This window comes from Eptesicus fuscus, chromosome 20, assembly GCF_027574615.1.
Source record: "Eptesicus fuscus isolate TK198812 chromosome 20, DD_ASM_mEF_20220401, whole genome shotgun sequence".
NCBI lineage: Eukaryota > Metazoa > Chordata > Mammalia > Chiroptera > Vespertilionidae > Eptesicus > Eptesicus fuscus.
In genome coordinates this window covers 18,557,186-18,576,445 of record NC_072492.1, presented here as the reverse complement: position 1 = coordinate 18,576,445, position 19,260 = coordinate 18,557,186, and the positions used below count along the sequence as shown (strand labels likewise).

General features: G+C 41.4%; 1 pseudogene; it reads left to right on the top strand.

Moving 5' to 3' along the window:
• LOC103291827 (histone H3.3A-like) lies at positions 1–416 on the top strand (annotated as a pseudogene).
• The last annotated feature ends 18,844 nt before the right edge of the window (positions 417–19,260 follow it).

Sequence of the window (19,260 nt, the reverse complement as noted above, 5' to 3'; positions counted from 1 at the left end):
ATGGCTCATACAAAGCAGACTGCCCACAAATCAACCGGTGGTAAAGCACTGAGGAAGAAACTGGCTACCAAAGCCGCTCGAAAGAGTGCGCCCTCTACTGGAAGGGTGAAGAAACCTCATCGGGCCAGGTACCGTGGCACTTCGTGAAACTAGACTTGATCCGAAGTCCACTGAACTTCTGACTCGCAAACTTTCCTTCCTGCGTCTGGTGCGAGAAGTTGCTCAGGATCTGCGCTTCCAAAGTGCAGCTATTGGTGCTTTGCAGGAGGCAAGTGAGGCCTATCTTGTTGGCCTTTTTGAAGACACCAACCTGTGTGCTATCCATGCCAAACGTGTAACAATTACACCAAAAGACATCCAGCTAGCACGCCGCATACATGGAGAACGTGCTTAAGAATCCACTATGATGGAAAACATTTCATTCTTTTAAAAAAATTTTTTCTCTTCTTCCTGTTATTTGTAGTTCTGAACGTTAGGTGTTTTTTTCCATGGGATCAAAGGTACCTAAGTATATGATTGCAAGTTGAAAATAGGGGACAGAGAAATCAGGTATTGGCAGTTTTCCCGTTTTCATTTGTGTGTGAATTTTTAAAATATAAATGCAGGGCCGAAACCGGTTTGGCTCAGTGGGTAGAGCGTCGGCCTGCGGACTCAAGGGTCCCAGGTTCGATTCTGGTCAAGGGCATGTACCTTGGTTGCGGGCACATCCCCAGTGGGGGGTGTGCAGGAGGCAGCTGATCTATGTTTCTCTCTCATCGATGTTTCTAACTCTCTATCCCTCTCTCTTCCTCTCTGTAAAAAATCAATAAAATATATTTAAAATATATATATATATAAATGCGGGGACATAAAGTATTAATGCAAGTCAAATGTTTCAGTGAACAAGTTTCAGCAGTTCAACTTTATAACAATATAAATAAACCTGTTAAATTTTTCTGGACAATGCCAGCATTTGGATTTTTTTAAAACAAGTAAATTTCTTATTGATGGCAACTAAATGGTGTTTGTAGCATTTTTATCATACAGTAGATTCCGTCCATTCACTATACTTTTCTAACTTAGTTGTCCTACATGCAAGTACATGTTTTAATGTTGTCTGCTTCTGTGCTGTTCCTATAAGTTTGCTATTAAGATACATTAAACTAAAAAAACAAAAAACAAACAAACAAAAAAACACATGGCAAATAAGAAAAGCCTGGTCTTGAGCTTTTAACCACCATATTATTCTAAATCCAAAAAATGGGCATGTGACCAAAAGAGCAACAAAAAACAGAAATTGAATATTGGGGAAAATATGATAAAAAAAAAGTGATGATTTTCTTTTTTAAAGCAGAAATACTACATCTTTTGAAGAACTTAGTATATGACTGAGAAGGGTAAGGAAGAGATTTGCTTTTTCAATGAGAATCTAAGTATACAGTTAACAGAGATTTTCACAAAATGTTTATTTCTGACCCTTACATTAAATTTTGCTACTGGATAAAGAGATGAGAAAGTAAACAATAGCATATGTCATTGGTACCAGTATTATGCTAAAGAATGAGATGTACCCTATAAATCTTTGAAGAAAATTTTGTAGTCTATCAAAGAGAATAGTCCAGATTGTGGGAAATACCATGCCAAAGGCTTATATTCCAGCCAGTATAACACCATCAGGTTTTTATTTATTTATTTTAAAATATATTTTTATTGATTTCAGAGAGGAAGAGGAAGAGAGAGATAGAAGCATCAATGATGAGAGGGAATCATTGATCGGCTCCCTCCTGCATGCCCCACACTGGGGATCAAGCCCGTAACCCAGGGCACGAATCAAACTGTAACCTCCTGGTTCATAGGTCAACACTCAACCACTGAGCCACGCCAGCCAGGCACCCTCAGGATTGTAGAAACATCATATCAATCTTCATGTGTGAGCTAAATAAGTGTCCAGTTCACTGTCTTCCATGAGCTCAAATTCATTTCAAATTTATGAAAATAGGGTACATGGTATTTTATCTAGTCAGCTATTTCTCTTAGGGGAATTAGATATATCTTACAAAAATCTGTAGATCAAAAATTTTTTTGGGTTTTCTTTCTCAATTAGTTTCCTTTGGGTGCAAGTAACAGAAAACTCAAATTAGTTAAATAAGGAAAATTTATTATATAAGATAATGGGCAAGAGATAAGGTGGTTTAATAGGTTGGTTAATTTAGCAGCAAATGATGTTATCAAGGATGTAGGGTTTTTTCCCTATTTTTCTGCTCTGTCATCCACAAGCTTTTGTCCTCAAGCTTGCCTCCTCATGGTTGCAAGATGCCGCTGTATGTTCAGGGTATCACATTTATAGTAGTTCTCCCTTATCTGTATAAGATATGTTACAAGACTCCCAGTCAATGCCTGAAACTGAAGATAGTACCAAACCCTATATACTGTTTTCTCCTACACATATATACCTATGATAAAATTTAATTTATAAACTAGTCACAGTATGAGATTAATGACAGTCCTATATAATAAAAGGCTAATATGCAAATTGACTGAATGGCAGAACATCTGGTCGCTATGACACACACTGACCACCAGGGGCAGACGCTCAACGCAGGAGCTGCCCCCTGGTGGTCAGTGTGCTCCACAGAGGGAGCGCCACTCAGCCAGAAGCCGGCTTCATGGCTGGCAAGTGCAGCGGTAGTGGCAGGAGCCTCTCCTGCCTCCTCAGCAGCACTAACGATGTCCAACTGATGGGAGTGGGCCTAAGCTGTCAGTCGGACATCCTCCCAGGGCTCCCAGACTGCAAGAGGGCACAGGCCAGGCTGAGGGACTGCCCTCCCACTCCCAGTGCACTAATTTTGTGCATGGGGCCTCTAGTAACTAATAATAAAATAGAGCTCAGACTGGCTTATTTCACTTAGCATAATACCCTCCAGATCCATCCATGCTATTGCAAAAGAAAGGACATTCTGACCTGGCTGGGAGTTGTATGCCCCCAAGACCTGGGAGTCATTCTTGGAGCTGGGAATCAACTTTGGAATGTGGTCTATTCTCACCCAAGACTGCTTATTACCATGGAAAGATTAACAACTTTGTTGTCCAAACAATGGAATCCCACCCACATGGCCTACTTTCCCATTCCTGTAATCCCTACTTCCCCATGTAATCCTTGACCTACCCTATGTAAACAGCTGGTTTATGGGGGGCTGCGGAGCATATTTTTGTGGATAACCTGCTGCTCTCCCATACTGCCAGCAGTTCTGGAATAAATGCTCATATATGATTCAAAAATCTAAACTAATAAAAGAGAAACATGCAAATTGACCGTCACTTCATGATGCCCACCAGCCAATCAGGAGTGAGTATGCAAATTAACCTGACAAAGATGGAGACGGCCCTGCCCCCCAGGCGCTCCAGGCCTCTGGGCAGCATGCATGCAGGCACAGAGCAGCTAGGTGGGGTGGGACGCCTGCTATGAGGGGGAAGGCGGGGGGTGGAGGGAGCTACAGGAGCAGTGCTTCAGCTGGAGTGAAGACTGAAGGTGGCGGCCAGAGCGAAGGCCTGGGTCCCGGGTGCCGGAGGAAAACTGGTGCTGGCAGCCAGGGGAGGGCCTATTGCACAGATCTTCGTGCAACAGGCCTCTGTAATAATAATAATAAAATAGAACAATTATGCCCTAACCAGTTTGGCTCAGTGGATAGAGCGTCGGCCTGCGGACTGAGAGGTCCCGGGTTCAATTCCGGTCAAGGGCATGTACCTTGGTTGCGGGCACATCCCCAGTGGGGGGCGTGCAGGAGGCAGCCGATCGATGTTTCTCGCTCATCGATGTTTCTAACTCTCTGTCCCTCTCCCTTCCTCTCTGTAAAAAATCAATAAAATATATTTTTAAAAAAATAGAACAATTATAACAATATACTGCAATAAAAGTTATGTGAATGTGGTCTCTCTCACTCTGCCAAAATATCTTATTGCACTGTACTGACCCTTCTTGTGATGATGTGAAATGATGCAATGTCTACCTCATGAGATGAAGTGAGGTAAATGACATAAGCATTGTGACCTAGCATTAGGATATTATTGACTTTCTGACAATACTCAGAAGGAGGATCATCTGCTTCAGGTGATCTTGGGTCATCAAGCCATGACGAGCTACTAAGTAATTAATGGGCAGATAGCACTTATAGTATGAATACGCTGGACAAAGGGACAATTCACATCCCAAGTGGGATGGAGCAGAATGGTCTGTGCCCTGACCAGGGATTGAACCCATAACTTGGTGTATGGGCACTCTAACCAACTGAGTTATCAGCCAGGGCTATATTTCTTTTGATTTCTATCTCGATATCTTACTTATTTACTAGAGGCCTGGTGCATGAAATTCGTGCACAGGTAGGGTCCCTAGGCCTGGCTGGTGATCAGGGCCGATCGGGGCTTTCTGGCTGCCGGCCGGGGCCTTCCTTCATTCTGCACCACCTCCTGGTGGTCAGCACACGTCATAGCAAGCAATTGAACTCCTGGTCTCCCAGTCAAACTCCTGAGGGGGACACTTTGCATATTAGCCTTTTTATATATATATAGATAGATACCCTGTCACTAGGGAGAGGAAGCCAGGCATTGCTACATGATGTCATTACCCGAACAGACACTTAGCATGTTAGCCTTTTATATATATAGATTTACTTATTTATTTTACATGTTACCTTATTTATTCTCACAACATGCCTGTGATGTATGGAGGAGAAAGTTGAGGCACACAGAGATCAAGGGATTTGCCAAAGTCACAGACAGCAACCAAGCTGAAATGGGGTCCCAGAGCAGGCTCAGTTCACCCAGAGCCCCCTGCAGTAAGTGCCAGACACCAGGACATCCCAGTGCTGTAGTCTATACACATTGTAGAGAACAGCCTTCTTGCACTGAGCTCCTTGCAGGCTGTCCTTCCCCTCCCCCTGCCTTCCCCACCCTGCCCTGTAAGCCTGGGCCATACGGCTTAAGGCTCAAGCCACCCTGGGAATGGGGTTGGAGAGTAGGGGAGAGAGAAGGATGAGTAAAAAAAGTAAAACAGAACAGAAGAAAACTCAGAAGCTGAACAGACAGGCCCATGTCTGGGAGTGCGGGTGTTGGGAGACCTTCCCCAAAAAGGGCAGCTTACACGCAAGGTATTTTTTTTTTTACACACACTTATACACATCCCTAGATATAGTACATGTTAAATATAGGATATTCACACCCTGCCAGGTGCCCTGAGAGCCAGCGGTGGTGCTGGTGGGCAGGGGTGAGCAGATGGGAGTTTGTTAAATATGCACTCCAAGGTTAAGGTGACCAGACGTCCTGCTTTTGGCGTGACAGTCCCGATTTTTAACCATTTGTCCCGCGTCCCACGGCGTTTTAAAAAAGTCCCAATTTTTGGAAAGAATGCACGACAAGCTAGGGAACGGCGGGAGAACGGGAAGGGAATATACGGTTTTCGGCGGCCATGTGGCTATTTAGCCAGGATATGAGTTTTATATTATTTTTGTTAATTTTATAATGTTAAACTTTAATAATAACAAATAATTGTTGAGAACTGATTATCGAGAACTGCTTATCAAAGTTCGCATTGTTGATCAGTTGTTAGAATTCGACCACCATTGTTTGGACTTAATGAACAATGGCATTTTTTGGGATTGGCAACGACGAAAACATTTTGTAACTGTCTCTCAGACGATACACATTGTACTGCGTGCTAGTAAGCTAGTTAAACAAGTGATGTCATTACAAATCAGCTATTCAGATAATTTAGGTAAGTAATTTATTTATTTATTTCATAAATACATAAATTTTCTTGAATTTAGCAGACAGTACTCGTATTATTTATATTTTATAGTGGCGGCAAAAAGTCTAGGGCCGGCCTTGAAAGTGACACTTAAGACTTAAGTTACGGCAAATTCAGAGGAAAAATAATACAAGTTAGTATTGTTATTATTTAGAAAGAAATATAGGATTAAAATAATTTTTAAAATATAGTTACTTTATAACAATCAAATTAATTTAATTTATAAACTAACAATAAAATATGTTCATGAAATTATGTACCTACTTACTGTGTTTTTAAGCAATATGTATATAATAATTTATAATATAAGTTTAAATTATTTTTTTTAGATTTTTAACATAATGAGTAAGAAAAGAGGATGCAAATTCAACGATGATCTAAGAAGTGAGTTTCCTTTTATTAAAAAAACCAAAAGTGATTACAATATAGACCAAATTTTTAATCAAGAACCCCCCCTTCCCCTCCCACCCCCGGGCAGAAACTGGTTTGGCTCAGTGGATAGAGCGTTGGCCTGCAGACTCAAGGGTCCCAGTTTCGATTCTGGCCAAGGGCATGTACCTTGGTTGTGGTCTCATCCCCAGTAGGGAGTGTGTAAGAGGCAGCTGATCGATGTTTCTCTCTCATCGATGTTTCTAACTCTCTATCCCTCTCTTCCTCTCTGTAAAAAATCAATAAAATATATTAAAAAAAAAAGAAAAAGAAAAGACCCCCCCGCCCCCCTACCCCCTGCCCCAGTCCGGTCAATGGTGTCCCGCTTTACCAATGTTAAAATCTGGTCACCTTATCCAAGGTCTATGTGCATATCTACACATACTACAGACAGCCGCCCGCTGTACACAGCCTCCGGTACTGTACACAGGCTCAGCCAGGAATAGATAAAAGGAGTCCCTCTCTTGAATGTCCCCTGCAAATCACTCTGAGTCATACATTTTGCTGAAGGAAGAAGGGGCTGGAGAAAAGAAAAAGGCGGGAGTCTGGAGTGTGATAACTCTGGCTTTTATCTCATTTCCCCCCCTACAGACTTAAACCCTCATCTTCTCAGGGAGGTGTGTCACCTGCCCGACCCTGCCTAGGGCTGGCGGATCACAGGGTGAGGGCTGCTTCTGCAGAAAGGAACTTGTATAGGTGTGTGTACACCTGTCTTTGTGAGCACTTGGCAGGGGAGGGAATGCATGTCCATCTCTCTGTCCTCTAGGCTCTCAGACACAAAGTGGACTGAGAATCAGAAAGCTGCTAGCCATGGGAGTGACCCCTGTGTGAGCTCTGAAGGGGAAAGAGAAACGTAAAAATGAAAACTCTGAGGTCAGAGTGGGGGGTGAGGGGGGGGGGAGGTTAGTTGGGAAAAGAAGGAAGGACAAGGCAGGTGCCCAAGGCTGTCCGTGGACCATCATTGTCTTGTAAATAAGCTGGTTTAAGTTCTCATTCTATAGGACAAGTAAAACGTTTGGAGGCTGGGCTGAGGAGTTGCTGAAGTTCATCTACATCGTCCACAATTGCCAGCAAGAGGGAACAAAAAAAGTTTTGTGGACTTTTTTGGGGTTGAAGTCAAAACTCGGAGGGACCCCAAAAGAGCCAAATTGTGAGCTCTTGCATGTATTACCTTGAAACTCAGTTCAGGGTCTCTAGATAGAAAACCATACTAAAGGTTGAGAAAATTTCGCTCCATTCACATTTAGTTTGTGTGGTTGATTTTTTTCCTTTTATTTATTTACTTTTTAATCCTCACCCAAAGATGGGTTTTTTTCTTTGTTTTTTGTTTGTTTGTTTGTTTGTTTGTTTGTTTTTAATTGATTTTTAGAGAGGGAACAGAGAGGGGAAAAGAGAGAGAGAAACATCAGTATCAGAGAGAAGCATCCATTGGTTGCTTCTGCACACGCCCTGGGGATCAAACCCAAAACCTGGGCATGTGTCCTGATTGGGAACTGAACCGTGACCTCCTAGGTCATAGGTTGACCCTCAACCACTGAGCCATGCTGGCCGGGCCAAGTTATATTGTTATAGATCAGCGACTTTCCACCAGGGTGCCACAAGAGGCACACTGGTGAGCCCCAATAATTTTTAAAACATGCAATACCTGACTATTTAGTCGGGCACTGACCTCTTTTTTCTTAGATTGTTGAATTACAAAATGACAACAGCAAACACAACAATAACTGACCAGTGTGAATGAAACAAAATTATACCTTTTTTTTTTTTTTTGTCAGATGGGCAAAAAATATGTATTTGTTGGTATGCTGCAGAATTTTAGTGTTTAGTTTATGAGTGTCATGAGATAACATAGGTTGAAAATCCTGCTATAGATGCGACAGTTTCCTTTTGGGGAGGGCCTCAGGGTGAACTTTGGAGTTGGTCAGCGTCCCTTGTTCACTCTTTAGAACTGCATGTTTTGGGGGTGCTTCTGGAGCCTTGGAGGCTGGGCTGAGTCCACCGCATTGGGTGGTCGGGTACTGCTGACCAGGCTGTCCAACGAGTTGCTCAGGCCCAAATGGCACCTCGCTCTTGTGCTCCTAGCTATCCAGGCATGTGTTCTGGGCAGACTCAGTACTGCTCTGGACAGTGACTGAGATGACCAGCGTTGATGTGGTGTGTGGAGAGGACAGTAGTGGGGTCTTCTTACACGCCACTAGGCATGATGAACTAGGAAGCATGGGACTGTTGCTCCGACTACTGGTGCTGGGCAGTGGGGAGTGCTATCTCTATATATTTTAAACCAGGAGTTCACACTGATAAGTACAATTTCAATGTAACATTAAAAGGCCATTCTAAGTTTTCTCCCTTTCCGTACTTGTAACACCCACAGTGAAATATCCTCAATATTTACTTATTAAATTTATTCTTCCATATTCTCCAGTGATTAATTGCCTATATCCATGATGTTTCCTTCCCAGATAAACACTCTCTTCACCCCACTCACACTCCAACAACCTGCACCGGTTGACACTGCCCTTCATCCCTCTTCCCTGTGGACACCTACCTTGCTCAGCCCCTACCTAATGGCTTTGGACTGAATTATTCAGAAAGAGAGGGAGTCAAGAGGACAGGAAGGCAAGGAAGAAGACAGTCAGGCAGGCCCATATATTTACCTTTAAATAAAACTTACAGCCAGGCTGGTGTAGCTCAGTGGTTGAGCGTTGACCCATGAACCAGGAGGTCATGGTTGGATTCCCGGTCAGGGTATGTGCCCAGGTTTTGGGCTCAATCCCCAGTAGAGAGGATGCAGGAAGCAGCCAGTCAATGATTCTCTCTCATCATTGATGTTTCTATCTCTCCCTCTTCCTTCCTCTCTGAAATCAATAAAAATGTATTAAAAAACAACAACTTTCAGGTAAGAAAAGTTTAACCAAAAGAAAACTATAAGACTAAAAAATGTTGGATGTTATTATTTTTTAAAAAATATATTTTATTGATTTTTCACAGAGAGGAAGGGAGGAGAGGGATAGAGAGTTAGAAACATCGATCAGCTGTTTCCTGCACACCCCCTACTAGGGATGTGCCCGCAACCAAGGTACATGCCCTTGACCGGAATTAAACCTGGGACCCTTCAGTCCGCAGGCCAACGCTCTATCCACTGAGCTAAACTGCTCAGGGCAAAATGTTGGATGTTATTACAAGCCAGTGGATATTATAGTTTGGAGGAAGTAAACCTTCATGATAATTTTTAAATAATAAGGTAAATATAAATATTACCTTAATGTGTTAGGTTTCTTCTTCTAAATATTTGTGTCCATAATTTTTAAATTAAAATAAATCACACCACTTAAACCAGAGCTTTGCTATTCAAGGTATGACCCACCAGCTACATGAGCCTCTTCCAGGACCCTGACAGAAATACAGGTTCAGGCCCCATCCTAGACATACTGAATCAAAATCTGCATTTAACAAGATCCCCCAGGTGATTCATCTGCACCTGAAAGTTTGAAAAGTACTGAGTTCCAACATTCATCATTTAGTAGCAAAATGCATCTTGGTCTCACCTACAAAATGTAGGAAATAAAAGTCCATCTTCTCTAGATAGCCACAGAAGTTGGAGATAAAAGTAAATACTACATCCATTTCACCTCATATACTATTTTTTAAAAAGAGGTCAAAGAAAGTGGCTATTTTTTAAATGTTTTCTTTCTTTCTCTCCTTCCTTTCTTCCTTCCTTCTTTCCTTCCTTCCTTGGGAGTGAGTAAGGGAGAGGGAGAGATAGAGAAACAGATCAGTTGCCTCCCGTATGCACTCACACTGCAACCAGGAACCAAACCTGCAACCTGGACATGTGCCCTGACAGGGAATCCAACCGGCAATCTTTCGGTGCACAGGGCAATGCTCAATCAACTGAGCCACACTGTCCAGGGCCATATACTATTTTTATTCATTCATTTCCTTCTTCCCTTCCTACCTGCCTCTCTCCCCCCTTCCTTTCTTCTCTCATTTTTAAACATTTACTTTCCCTAAATAGGTGGTAAACACCTGTAGAATAGTAATTATTTGCCCCATAAGTTTACAGTTTAATAGCCAGATACCAAAAAGTCTGGCTAGTGATTTACTAACTCACTTCTGAGAGAACTATATTTAAAAAGTACAATGAAGTAAAACCCAGTTAGATTGCTGTACTTTAATAATTGACTTCAAATGAGAGAACTAAATTTTTTCCATTATTTTTCTTACTGCAAAATGTCAACTTTTCAGTCCTGAAATCACAGACCGTGGTTAAAATCGGTCTGCAACTCGTTGGCTGTGTAAACTTGGGGAAGTCTCTTAACTCTCTGCACTTCCATTTCAATTTTTGGAGTGCTTAAGCTCATCAGCTTTGGAATAAGAAAGCCTAGCTTTGAATCTTGCTTCTTCCTCTTCTTAGCTATGTAGACTTGAGCAAGCTATTTAACTTGTGATCCTCAGTGAAATATAGGCCAAGTTTCCATGGGAAAATGCATGTCAAGTACTTAGCACAGTGCCTTGGCACGTAGTACGTGTTAAATAATGATTAACTCAACGTTCTTGTCTCAATTTTGAAATAAGGATAATTATATGCAGTAGAGGTTGTTGTGAAAGCTGAGATAACACAGGGTCTGAAGTGTGTCTGGCACAAAGTAAGTGCTCAGTAAATATTAGCTATGATTGGCTCATAGGGTTGTTGTGAGGACCCGGTGGAATAAAATAGTGTTATACTCATGATCATTATTGTTCCCTCAGATTAGGAGCTAAGTCTCACCTCAGGTTTCAAAGAATTTTAACTATACGGTAACCTGCAATTTTTAAGCCATTCTACATTATAATTAATTCCTATACTTATTGCTTGTTTATATGCTAGGATGCTACAGAAGGCAACAGTTGAGCATTGCAACTTGGATCTGGCTTGGTAATGCTCTTCTGATCCCAAGATCCTACCCCTGAAATGGCCAGCACTATCCCACATGAGTGGCAGGATTTGAATTACAAAAGGAAAAGCAGGTGAAAAGAGATGTTGCAAAATCTTCAAGATAAACAACAAGGACTACATCGGCCTCAGAAATAACTTCTTTAAAGACCATGCAAAGGATTAAAAAGGAGGAACAGTGGAGATGGCAGCATCCAATTGCTATGGTAACTGGAATTTTGCAAACGAATACTTCAGCATAGCTTGTTTCTCAAACAAACTAGCCTATTCTTTCCATTATTTGGTCCCTCTTTTGCTTCCTCATCCTCATTTGTATACACCCATTCCTATCATACTTTGGAATGAAAGGAAAAGTACTCCTTTTTAAGCCATTTTATACCCCCCAAAATAAAATGAAATCTGGCAATGCATTGTTTGTTCTTACACGGAGGCAGGAAGTGTCCCTATTCTATATCAGGAGCTCTGTCCCTTCATGAGAGTCATCATACTGTGCTCCTGAGAAGTATGGTAAGCCAGGAACCTCTCTAAAATCCTGACAGTTAAAGCAATAAAGTTTTTGTGAGCCACTGGATTTCCCTAAGCTTTCCTTTCCCAGTGCAGATGAGGGAAATGCTGCTCTACATCACAGGAAATACGGGCAAGATTTGAGTCATTTGTATTATATTCAACTGACCCAGTTTGGACCCAGTGTCCCTTTCCAGCCTAACCTCTCACTGTTCTCCTGTGCTATAGCCAAACACGTCTGCTTGTTCCTGGCACACACACTTTTTTTTTGCCTTGGCTCTTACCATTCTCTCTGCCTGGAATGTCCCCTCCCCTTCTCTCCATTTCCTCCTTCTACTTTATCAAACTCTCATATGTCTTCTTATATGTCTCAAATCAAATAGCACCCCTTCCACAAAGCCTTCTCTGGTTTCCATAGCTAGTAAAGATTTTGCTTTTCTTGTCTGTGTTCTTTTCGGGTATTTGGAGTTATCTGTGTGTATCCTTCATTCCCCCATATCCCTGAAGAAGAGATTAAACCTTTTGTATATTCTCCTTGATTCCCCATGGCATTCCAAACTATAAGTGGCCTTTTTTATTTACACGTATCCCTCCCCAACCAACCCTCTACTTATAAGCTTTTTTAAGGGCCATGTTTTGTACATACCCTGCTCCTAGCTCATTGCGTGGCACATAGCGCTCAAGAAGTACTGGTTGAAGCAATGAATAAAAGTAGATGCTTTGTTGGAAATGAATTAGATTAATTTGTATTATGAAACTTTAAATTAGTGGGAAAAGTATAGTGTTGAGTAGTTACAAGTGCATGGAATTCATTCATTCATTAATCAGCAGTGAACCAGGCAAATAAAAATCTCGACTTCAGCCCTAGCTGGTTTGCCTCAGTGGATAGAGCACTGGCCTGCGGACCAAAGGGTTCTGGGTTCAATTCCAGTCAAGGGCATGTACCTTAGTTGCAGGCTTCTCCCCGGCCTGGGCCCTGGTCGAGGCTTGTGCAGGAGGCAACCAGTCAACAATGTTTCTCTATGTCTTTCCTTTTCCCTTCCACTCTTCCTAAAAATCAATGGGAAAAAAATACATCCTTGGGTGAGGATTAACAACAACAAAAAAATTTTGACTTCATGGAGTTGATGTTTTAGTAGGACATGCAGAGAATTAACAAACAAACAAATAAAATAGATTCAGATTATAATGAGTGCTGTCAAGGAAATAAATAGGACAGTAAAATAGAACCACTTAAAATAGGTGCTATTTATAGGATTTCTCAGTCTCTGCACTATTGTCGTTTTGGACTAAATAATTGTTCTTGCAGGAGGCTGCCCTGTGCATTGTAGGATATTTAGTAGCATCCCTGGCCTCTACCCACTAGATACCATTTACATTCAACCCCTCTTGTTATGACAACCAAAAATGTCTTAAGACATTACCAAATATCTCTGGGGGGCAAAATTATCCCCAATTGAGAGCCATTGTGTTAAAGTAACGCCTCTCTGAGTTGTGGCATGAGCTGAGACCTGAAAGACAATACAAAATAAACCTTCTAAACTAAGAAAGTGTATTCCAGGTGGGAAAGTAGACTACAGCACCAAAAACAAACAAACAAAGAAACCCAACAAACAAACAAAAATACCACATAAACTATAATAGTTAGGATAATGCGTGAAGAAGGGAATAATATATTATATAATTCGAGAGGAAGTCAAGGCTCAATATGTAGTTGTCCTATAAGGAAGCTTAGATTTCATTTTAAAGCAATTGAGGCCATTAAGGATATTAAACAGAGATGTAACATAATCTGATTCATGTTTCTAAAGATCACTCTGACTATAATGTGGCAAATGGATTGGGCAAGAGTAGCGGCAAGGAGACCAATGAGCAGGCTGTTGGAACAATCCAGGTCAAGGAAGATGAGTCTTCAGTTTGAGCTAATAGCAAAGGTAATGGAGATAAATGAACGGATTCATGATATCAAAGAAGTGGAATACAAATACTATCACATAAAATTAAATGCTACCAGCTCAGAACAGAACAACCTATGAAGCGGTGAACCAGGCTTCTTTTTTGTTTTTAATATACATTTTTATTGATTTCAGAGAGGAAGAGAGAGGGGCAGAGAGAGATAAAAACATCAATGATGAGAATCACTGATCAGCTGTCTCTTGCACGCCCCCCACTGGGGATAGAGGCCGAAACCTGGGCATGTGCCTGACCTGGAATCGAAACATGACCTCTTGGTTCAACCACTGAGCAACACTGGCTGGGCTAAACTAGGCTTCTTTCTCTACCTCTCATAGGTCTTTGTGATCTACTGGTATTATCTTCATTTTCTATGCAGATGAATTTCTGTGCATCCACCAAATTTTAGCTTGCACATGGTTTTCATTTACTGTGTCCGAGCCTTTATAGAACCTTTATTCATGAATCCACCATTTACCAATTGCTTCATTCTTTCAGCTTCTCAATTCCAAATTGCTGGGAGAAGGAATCTCACTGGTCTAGTTTGCAGCAGGTTGCCCTCTTTTCTAGGGGACATGGAAAGAATAAGTTCACTAAAAAATGGAATATGAGTGAGAAGACAACAATTGATACATCTACTGGAAATGGCAGGGTTTTTTGTTTTAAATCTGTGCTCATCACCAATATCCATTTGCAGAACTTTTTTATTTTTAATTCTCACCCAAGGACATGCTTAGAGAGAGGGGAGGGGCGAGAGAGAAAGAGAGAGAGAGAGAGAGAGAGAGAGAGAGAGAGAGAGAGAGAGAGAGATCAATTGGCTGCCTTTTTCCCTTTTTCACACTCCCCAACCAGGGATCAAACCTGCAACTCAGGCATGTGTCCCGATCAGGAGTCAAACCAGCAACCTTTTGATGCATGAGACGATGCTCAACCAACTGAGCCACTTCATCGGGCTCCAGAACTTTTTCATCATCCGAAACTGAAACTCTGTACCCATTAAACGATAATTCCTCTTTCTGCCCTTCCCCTAGATCCTAGTAACCTTTATTATACGTTCTGTCTCTATGAAAGTATCTACTCTAGGTACCTAATATAAGTAGAATCATACAGTAACTGTCCTGGCTGATTTATTTTACTTAACATAATGTCCTCAAGTTCATTCATGTTGTAGCACGTATCAGAATTTTTTTTTAAATATATTTTTATTGATTTTTTTACAGAGAGGAAGGGAGAGGTATAGAGAGTTAGAAACATCGATCAGCTGCCTCCTGCACACCCCTCACTGGGGATGTGCCCTCAACCAAGGTACATGCCCTTGACCAGAATCAAACCTGGGACCCTTCAGTCCACAGGCAGATGCTCTATCCACTGAGCCAAACCAGTCAGGGCACGTATCAGAATTTTATTTTTTATTTATTTATTTATTTTTTAATCCTCACCCAAAGATGTGTTCTATTGATTTTTAGTGAGAGAGAGAGAGAAAGAAAGAAAGAAATATCGATGTGAGAAACATCAATTGGTTGCCTCCCTTACTTGCCCCAATGAGGGATGGAACCTGAAACGTAGGTAAGTGCATGACGGGGAATCGAATCTGTGACCCTTTGGTGTAAGTACAGTGTTCCAACCAACTGAGCACCCGGCCAGGGCTCATTCTTGTTAAAAGCTGAATGTTCCATAGTATGTCATATTGCATTTTGTTTATCCATTCATCTGTTAGTGGGATTTGGGTTGTTTCTAGTTTTGTGAATAATGCTGCTATGAACATTGTGTACAAATATCTGTTGGAGTCCTTGCTTTCAATTCCTTTGGGTACATACCTAAAAGTAAGTTGCTGTATCATATGATAATCCTAAGTTTAAATTTTTGAGGACCTGCCAAACTGTTTTTCACAGTGGCTCTACTATTTTTCATCCTCACAGTGCACCAACACTTGTTTTCTTTCTTTCTTTTTTATAATAGCCACTAGGGGCCCAGTGCACAAATCCGTGCACCTTGAAAGGAACTGTGGGCCACGAGGCTGCTGTAGGCACAGGGGTGGGTCTCGGCCCATCCTCTGTGCCCCCACGCAGCCCCTTCCGCCGCAGGCCCCTGTCTGCCGGCAGCCCCACGCCTGCCGCCACTGCTCCCACGTGCTGACAGCACGGAGCGATCGGAGCTGGTGCCGGCAGTGGGTGTGAGTGGCAGCTGCTGCCCCAATCTCCCCTCAGGAGCAGGGGGAGGTGAAGAAGCCCTCAGGGGCAATTGGGGCCAGCAACCATTGCTTGCACCCGCTGACAGTACCAAGCTATCAGGGCAGGTGACAGCAGCAGGTGCAAACGCCGGGCAGGAGTGCAGTGCATGGGAGCAAAGAATTTTCAGTAACCACCAGAGGCTCGCTGTGATGGCAGCCGATGCCTGCTATGTTCTGCACACGCCCCCTGGTGGTCAGCACACATCATAGCAACCGGTTGTTCCACTGTTCGGTCTACTTGCATATTAGCCTTTTATTATATAGGATTCTGGGTGTGAAATGGTATATTATGGTTTAGATTTGCATTTCTCATATGGTTAATTATGTTGAGCATCTTTTTGTAGTTTTGTGGACATTTGTGCATCTTTTTTGAAGACTTAGACATTTCTGCAAAATATAGAATTCCTTGGCTTACTTTTTAGTTGGGTTGTTTGTTTTTTGTTGTTGTCTAGTGGTAGGAGTTCTTTATATATTCAGGACATTAATCCCTCATCAGATGATTTGCTAATATCATTCTGCGGATAAGATAATAGTTTTAAATTTAGTGCCTGCCAAGGCAACTGCGTGAAATAAATTCTAGTCTTGTACTAACTTGCTCCAGAGATCTGGGTCAAGGTGAGACTTGGGGATCAAGCCAGCAACCCAGGCATGTGCCCTGACCAGGGAATCGAACCGTGACCTCCTGGTTCCTAGGTCAACACTCAACCACTGAGCCACGCCAGCTGGGCACTGAGTGTTTTTTCTTAAGAGAGATAGGAAGGGAGAGGAAGAGAGAGATAAAACTTCTATGAGGAAGAAAAATAGATGTGAGAGAGATACATCAATTGGTTGCCTACTGGGGATCAAGCCCACAACCTGGGCATGTGTCCTGACCAGGAATTGAACCTGTGACCTCTTGGTGCATGGAACAAAGCTCAGTCCACTGAGTCACACTGGCCAGGCCTAACTGAGTATTTGATGTCAAATAAAATTCAAAAACATTTTACTGACACATATGACAGGAAAGATGAAATTAAAAAGGATTTTAGGGAAAGCTAATAAAATCTGAATAAAGTGTGAAATTTAGTTCATGGTAATATTCCAATGTTGATTGTGACAAAAATACTGTAACAATGTAAGATGTCAACAATAGGGAAACTAGGTGAGGTATATCTATTTTTACAACATTTTTGTATATCTAAAATAAAGTTTATTTAAATAAAAATGTTAAAAATAATTTCTTAAGATATAGTTATGCTACATAGCTTATAAAAAATTTTTAGGCAGAATTCTAATATGGCCACCCAAATTCCTGGCTCCATATGTATTTTCTTTTATGTAGGAGGGTAGAAAATCCCAGCTGTCATAAGTCTCTCACTGGTAAGGGAGTTTAGAGGCCTTCAAAAGATTACAGGGAGAGCCCTAGCCAGTGTGTCTAAGTGGTTAGAGCATCATCCCTCACACACTGAAGGGTTTCGGGTTTGATTCTTGGTCAAGGGTACAGACCCTGGTTGCAGATTTGATTCCCACTCAGGTCTGGGAGTGTACAGGAGGCAACCAATTAATGTGTCTCTCTCATTTTGATCTCTCTCTCTCTCTCTCTCTCTCTCTCTCTCTCTCTCTCTCTCTTAGTACCTACATCCCTTCCACTCTCTCTAAAAAAATAAAAATCAATGGGCCCTAACCGGTTTGGCTCAGCGGATAGAGCGTCGGCCTGTAGACTGAAAGATATCCCAGGTTCGATTCTGGTCAAGGACATATACCTTGGTTGCAGGCACATCACCAGTAGGAGGTGTGCAGGATCGATGTTGCTCTCTCATCGATGTTTCTAACTCTCTATCGCTCTCCCTTTCTCTCTGTATAAAATCAATAAAAAATATATTTTAAGAAATTAAAAAAAAAAAAAATCAATGGAAAAAAAATAACCTCAAGTGAGGATTAACAAAACAATACAGCAGCAACAAAAAAAGATTAGAGGGACCTAGTCGGTTTGGCTCAATGGATAGAGCGTCGGCCTGCAGACTGAAGGGTCCCGGGTTCGATTCCAGTCAAGGGCACATGCCCAGGTTGTGGACTCAATCTCCAGTAAGGGGTGTGCAGCAGGCAGCCGATCAATGATTCTCTCTCATCATTGATGTTTCTGTCTCTCCCTCTCCCTTCCTCTCTGAAATCAATAAAGAAATAAATAAAAAGTCTCAGAAATTTAGATATCTGAATTTAAACTGAGAAAAAAAAATGAGGACTAAAGTCATCTTAAAGAAACTATTAGAGTTGGTAAAAAGATAAATTCCAGAAAGATATTAAAACTATTGATAACCATGTTTTAACTAGAAGCAAGTTTGAAGAGAAGGAGGAGTAGAAGTTAAGTTCAATTTAAAACATGGGACCAGAAGTCATAAAATACTTGGAGTAGCCACTAAGTGAAGAGAAGGGGATGGCAAATGGGTAAAAATTTTAACTTTTAAATTCATGAATATCTTAATTGTATTTTTGGAATATTATTTTGCCTGCCTTTTATTGAGATATATTTGGCATATAACATTATATTAGTTTCAGGTGTACAACATAATATTTTATATTTGTATATATTGCAAAATAATCACCACAATATGTCTAGTTAATATTCATCACTACACATATCTACTTTTTTTTTTCTTGTGATGAGAACTTTTAAGATTTACTTTTTGCCCTAGCAGGTGTGGCTCATTTGGTTGGACATCCTACCATGCACTGAAAGGTTGCAGATTCCATTCCTTGGCAGGGCACATGCCCAGATTGTGGGTTCGATTCCCCCCATAGGGGCCATGTAGGAGGCAGCTGATCAATGTTGTTGCTCTCATGTCAATGTTTCTCTCTCCCTCTCCCTTCCTCTCTCTCTAAAAAATCAATACAAAATATTTTTAAAAGATTTACTCTCTTAGCTACTTCCAAATATACAAAACAGTATTCTTAACTACAGTCACCATATTTTACATTACATGCCCAGGGCTTATTTATTTTGTAATCATGAGTCAGTTTTGTGGGTTTTTTTATGGGAGGGGGGGATTGTTAAATAATTCACATATAAATGAGATCATACCATATTATCTTTCTCTAACTTACTTTTTAAAAAATATATATTTTTATTGATTTCAGAGAGGAAGGGAGAGGGCGAGAGAGATAGAAACATCAATGATGACCATATTAGGCAAATGATCACCCAAGGTCCATCCATGTTGTCACAGATGGCAAGATTTTCTTCTTTTTTTATAGCTGAAAAATATTTCATTGTGTGTGTACATATATATGTGTATATATATACAGTATAATGTATATATAATACACAATGTATATATTACATATCAGTGGTTGCCAACCAGTGGTCTCATCAATGATGAGAGAGAGAACCAGGCCTGGCCTGGCTGCCTCCTGCACACCCCCTATGGGGTATCAGCCCGCAACCCGGGCATGTGC